Source organism: Pteropus alecto, unplaced genomic scaffold, assembly GCF_000325575.1.
Source record: "Pteropus alecto unplaced genomic scaffold, ASM32557v1 scaffold36, whole genome shotgun sequence".
Lineage (NCBI taxonomy): Eukaryota > Metazoa > Chordata > Mammalia > Chiroptera > Pteropodidae > Pteropus > Pteropus alecto.
The window spans coordinates 53,610-60,219 of record NW_006438868.1 but is presented as its reverse complement, the minus strand read 5'-3'; the positions used below and the strand labels follow the sequence as shown (position 1 = coordinate 60,219).

The window sequence follows — 6,610 nt, the reverse complement described above, 5'->3', positions numbered from 1 at the left end:
AGGAAGCTCAGAGATTACCCAAAAGATGAACCCAAAGAGGCCCACACCAAGACACATTATAATCAAAATGCCAAAGGTTAAATACAAAGAGAGAATCTTAAAAGAAGCAAGAGAAAAGCAGTTAGTTACCTATGAGGGAGCGCCCATAAGACTGGCAGCTGATTTCTCAAAAGAAACTTTGTAGGACAGAGAGTTTGGCAAAAAATATTCAGTGATGAAAACCCAGAATCTACAACCAAGAATACTTTATCCAGCAAAGCTATCATTTAGAGTTGAAGAACAGATAAAGAGCTTCTCAGACAAAAATATCAAAAATTTATCAACACCAAGCTGGTATTACAGGAAATGTTGGAGGGACTTCTTTAAGAAGAAAAAAGATGTATCAAAGACATTAATAAGGAACGGTAATAACTACATATTTATCAACAAGTACCTCAAATGGAAAAGAATTAAGTGCTCCAACTAAAATATAGAGTGGTTGAATGGATAAGAAAACAAGACCCCTATATATGCTGCCTACAAGAGACTCACTTCAGATTAAAAGACACACACAGACTAAAAGGCAGGGGATGGAAAATCCTATTGCTTTGATGGACCTAGAAGGTATTTAAGTCAGACAGAGAAAGATACGCACTATATAATTTCACTTATATGTGGAATCTAAGGAATAAAAAGAACAAACTAATCAAAAACAGACTCACAATTTTAATGGACAATTTGGTGACAGACAGGGGGGGGGGATTTAGGGTATGGAAGAATAGGGTGAAGGGTTAAAAAAGTACAAATTAGTAGCTGATAGATAATCACAGAGATGGGGAGCATGGCATAGGGAATGCATTTAGCATTAATACGTTGGCTAGGCGGAGAGTCAGGGGAGGGAGGGAGCAATTGGGGGTATCGTTTTACAAACTATATAGATGTCTAACCAAGGTACTGTATACTTGAAGCTAATTAAAATAAATTTTAAAAATAAGCAAGAAACTTATAAAGACATTTCAACAGAGACAATATATAGACAATAAATAAAAACATGAAAAAATGTGCAACATCATTAGCCATTGGCTAAATGCAAATTAAAACCATGATGAAACACCAGTGTGTAAAATATAACCATTGGGGGAAATCGAGTGAGGGATACACAGTACCCTTTCTGTACTATTTTTCGCAACTTTTTATGAAACTATAATTATAATAAAAATTTTCAAAAAATTTAATCAGAAAGCCATATGCTGGAGAGAATATGGAGCAACTGGAAATCTTATATATTACTGATGAGAATGCAAAATAGTAAAAACAATTTGGAAAACTAGAAGTTTTTTGTAATATTAAATGTACATTTGCTAAATAACCCAGGGATCACTCTTCTGGGTATTTACTCTTAACAACTGAATTTATGTAAACAGAAACCTGTATATGAATGTTTCTACCTGCTCTATTCAAAATCTTCTAAATCTGGAAAACAGTCAAATGTCCTTCAATAAGTAAATTGATTAAAATCTTAAGTGTAGCCAATAAATGGAACATACCTCAGCAATACAAAGAAGTGAACTATTGATAGATGTAATAACTTGGATGAATCTCAAAAACATGCTTAGTCAAAGAAGCCAGTCTCAAAGAGTTACATAATGTATTATTCTTTTTAGATGATATTCTCAAAAAGATAAAAGTAGCAGTTTAGAACACGTAGTGATTATTGTCAGGACAAGGACTGAGAAAGGTGTGACTATAAAGCAGTAGTTCATAACTGGGGGAGATTTTGTCTCCTCTCAAGGGACCTTTTGAAAATGACTCCAGACAATTTTGATTGTCATAACTAGAGGAAGGCTGCTACTGGCACCTCGTAGGCAGAGGCCAGGGACGCTTTTAAGCATCCTACAAAAGTATCCCGTGCAAAAGAATTATTCAACTATGTGAATTATGTCAGTAGGGCCAAGGTCGAAAAATCCTGCTATTAAGACATAGCACAAAGGAGTTTGTAAAATGGTGGTACTATCCTGACTGTGGCAATGGTTACATAAATGAGTACATGTGTTAAAATTTAGAGGACCAAGAGAAAAATGCATTTTAACATAATGATTTTTAAAATAAAATAAATTAAAATTTTATTCCACCTGAGTTGTAGCCCCAAATAAAGCAAATGGAAGCTATTCAATACAGGTCTAAATATATAATAGCAATAATAAGAGGGGCAAGCTAGAGAGCACAGAATGCTGTGAAAGTATGTGCAATATTTTACAGCCCCAGTTCAATGTCTGTATGCACAATAAATTGAGAAGCATTGAGTACTAGCATACAAATTCATAGCCAATGGCTTTAAACCCATAGTGTTTTTGAAAATCTTTTGTTTTTCAAACTTAACAGAACTCTTTCAGGAACTAATATCTCCCAAGTTAAAGAAATATTTAAGCAAATTTCTCCTCTTTTATGTTTCAATTCTATTCATTTTGATAGTCTAAAGAAGTTAATGTATTCCTTTTGATTCTGAATAAAATGTAGAGTATAAGCCCATTGTTGTCAAATTCATTTCTGTCAAGTTCTCTTTCTTTCTAGCTACCCATGTATTAATCTATCCTTTATTTCACGAATAGAAATATGTATCAGTAAATTTTTTTAGTGTCTCGAAAATCAGTAAAAATTCATTTGCTTCCATTATTTTGCCATTGACAGAAAACTGGAGAAAGCAAAAATGTTTTGTGTTTACAAAAATAAATGGACTGTTTATCCACAGATCAAAACCTAAAACTACAACGGGGAAGATAAAAGCTCCCTCCCATGCATCCCCTGAGTTGACCCTTGTCATCTTAGGCAAAGTCTTCAGTCCTCTGGCCAGGAACTCTGTATGTAGCCAATTCAAGATGAGGGTCAAGAAGTCAGACCAATCTGTTCCTGTGATATAAAGTTGAACAGAAGCTACACCAAGGGTCAAGTACCCCTATTTAACAGGACACAAGAACTAGGCAGCTACTTATTAAAAAAAAAAAAAAAGATTTATTCCAGGCACAACTTTTTAATTGTTTTGTTTTGATTTTAGGTCAGTTAAAGAAACTGGTTCCTAGAAGTTGCAGTCATCTAAGCAGCAGCAAGTTTGTGCATTCATCATTTTTTGTTGTTTTTGTTTAAATATGTTTAAAAATTTCACACTTCTGGGACATGTCATTTACATGGAATTCTGCACTGTACATACTAATTGTAGTAAAGTTTACCCCCTTTCCATCCAAAAGGGAAAAAAAAACTATTCTGGAAGATAATTTTTATTGAAATTTAACCAAACTTCATTGAGTGGAATGTGACAAGATTATAAATGATATGAAAAATAACATTTTAACATTTAATTGACTTAAAGAAATGGTTCGTCTATAAAACTTTTTGTAAGTTTAAATACATTCTACCCTCATATGGTCCTCAGAATTAAAGCATAGTGAATAGGAAAGAAAAAGAAAGAATGCAACTGAGTGCTAAGGCAGAACAACTTGCCAGAAGTAATGAAGGTAGAGTCTATACTAAATATCAAGTGCAGAATTTCATAATGCTAACAAGATCACAGTTTATATTTTTCACTTACACAGGCAATGTGGATTTTGCAATTAGATAGTTGTGTTAAATACACCAAATAAAGCTCTTAAATTGATAATATAAGGCACTGACTTAAGTTTTCCAGGCTGTAACTGTGCATGATTTTAAAACGGTTTTCTTAAACATTTATTTTAAAAACATATCAGGAGGAAGGTGTTAAAACTGATATAATAGCTCAATAGAATAAATATTACAAATTTTGGGAGGGATGAAGAGGGAACCCTTCACCAGAATCCCTCCCCCCACCCCCAATTTGACCACAGTTGATTATTATTTATTTATTTATTTATTTTTTGGATGTGGTTAGTCAATGACACCAGCCTGATGATTTTTATTTCTGCACCAAATCCTATTAAGTTATCTGGTCCCTTTGGCTGACAAAAAACCATTAGGTAAGGAACACTGGCATCATCTAGGATGATGTTCTCCAAGTGATTCACCAACCTATCAGGTCATGAATCTCCAACAGACTTGGGGCCCTCACATACTCACCAAACATTACAAGCGTTGCGATTGCCAGGGTGGTGATTAAGAATCTGAGTATTTCACCTCATCTCCAGCCTATATCTCATGCCATCCTGAACTTTTTTCACATGGAAAAAGAGTTTCTTGCTATGTCCTACTTCATAGTTAATGAAGCCGAACTGATCTTTCACACATTCCACTATGCAGGGGTGTGATGTTAGAGACCATAGTCTGTGCATTTTGGCCTAGGACATATAAATGGAACTTGACATTCTGCAGGCAATCCCCTTTATTGGCCATTCCACCTATGCCAAATGGATAGAGCCCACCTTTTACATTCCCTTCCTCCATGATCTCAATTATTCTTTGGTACTAAATTTGTGTTAGATCAACACTCCTCCAGGGACGAATAACTTTACCAGAGTAAATGATAGAATCGGCATCCTCAATAATGCCATTCACCAAGTGTGTTTGTTGACTTTTTCTGCACTGACATTGTTGCCTTTGCATTTGGACAAGCAGTACTTGACCATGTCCTCCAGTTCCAGGCTATCAACATCATCAGAGAACTCACTGTAATGGAAAAAGATTTTCTTACCATGATTAGCTTTTTAATAAATCCAAAATTATCCTTCAGAGTAGCCACATAATCCAAGAGCCTACTGGAGTTAGAATTACTACTTAGAAGTTGCATACCAGTTGTAATCAGCTGTCCAGACCTCTATCACTAATACTGAATTCAACCTTATCTCCTATTTGAGGCAAAGTAAATTCTTCCAAATCCTTGGCTTGAAAAGCAATAGTCAATTTCACCCCACACTTATCATAAACAGTAATACCATCTTCAGCCTCCTTTTCTTTGCCTGTATTAGAGCTCGTGGTTTTAAGATTGGAAAAATTGGCTTCTTTTCCTACAGTGCCCAGAAAATGGTTGAATTGAATGGGAATGGAATGAAACCATGGCTTTGGGAAGCTTTAAATCCTAATAACATGATCTCTTTGGGTAGAGAGCATATCAAGAACCACAGTTAACTCTAATAAATCTGCAAAATGGAGCTGGTTCCCATCCAGAATTGATTATAATAGAAGAACATACAAGCATCATGATACACATAGTTGATAAAACTAAAACCATCTCATTTCTCTGGCTTCATTAATGAACTGACATGTATTTGATAGAATTTCTATGTTGGTTGCTTGTTCTAATATGTCACATTGGTCTGTTGAAATATTAAACCTAAGATGATCACCTTCAAACCAGGTCACCTTGGATTTTGCATCTTTGTCTCCAAAGGTAAGTTCTTTAAGAATCACAAAATCAACTTTGATGCATCCTGGTAATGGGTCATTCTGGTTTTTACTGGGTAATTTTAGGATAATTTTGGTTACAGTTCCTTCAAAATGTGCAATACCGATATCTTCAAAAATGACTGTTCCTTGAGGCAATAGTCTGACATCCATTGCAACTTCTTTGCCATTTCTGTCCTTGATTGTTAATTACACATTATCTCCAGGCTGTAAGGCTTCTAAGTCATCTTATATTTGCTATAATGAAAGAATATTTCTTTTACATCATCACCTCTTTCACAAAAGCCAAACACCTCTTTCCTGGCACAAACTACTCCCTGAAAGCAGGCTTGTTTCTTTTTCAACAGTATAATGTTTCAAGCATTTACAGCACCAATATATTTATTGTTATCAACTACAAAGTTTATTTTATCTCCAGTTTCCAACTGAATGTTCCCTTCCACAACTTTAGCATTGTAAGTCAGATAAAATAATTACCCATTATATTCATAGTGTACATTCCCTGTTGAACTCTGACCTAGGGCAGATGGAGACTTATTCTCTAAGTTATGAGCAACAGCACACACAATTTGTCCATTTATTTGTTCTTCAGGAGGATTTCTGGTTTTACATTCACTGGTTTAACAGCAATGGGTTTCGTAGTCCACCGGTCAGATGATATTTCGAATTCAACATCATCCACTTTTAAGTCTTACAGAAAGAAAACTCTAACTTGACATTCAGAACATTGAATAAATCCATAAGAGGTTAGCAGTTTTCAATAACCCCAGTTTCACACAGTGCTACTGAAGTACCATTGGGGTACCCATTGGGTCCATTGTTGTGGAGAAGGTTTGGCTCAAAGCTCATCTTGCAGTGATAATAAACTATTGCGCTTTCAGTGGTGTTTACTGATTCTTCTCTTTTAGCACATGTTTCAAAGGATGAAGTTGTTAGTATTAAAAAACAAGAGTGAGAGCTGGTCAAGATGGCAGAGTAGGTAAACATTGTGTTTGCATTCTCTCATGACTACATCAAAATTCCAACTAAACTATAGAACAACCATCATTAAGAATCACATGAAGTCTAGCTGAACAGAAGTCCTACAATTAAGGACATAGAGAAGAAGCCACCCTGAGACTGGTAGGAGGGGCAGAGATGCAGAGTAGGCTGGTCCCATACCCAAGTGTAGCAGTTAAAAATCAGTAGGGATATCTCAACTGTGGAAGTCTCCTTGGAAAAGCAAGGGGTCCCAACACCACACCAGACTCCCCAGACTAGGGTT

The 6,610-nt window shown here is 35.5% G+C and overlaps 1 pseudogene; it reads right to left on the bottom strand.

Moving 5' to 3' along the window:
- Positions 1 to 3,876: 3,876 nt before the first annotated feature.
- LOC102884420 lies at positions 3,877 to 6,195 on the bottom strand (annotated as a pseudogene).
- Between the last annotated feature and the right edge of the window lie 415 nt (positions 6,196 to 6,610).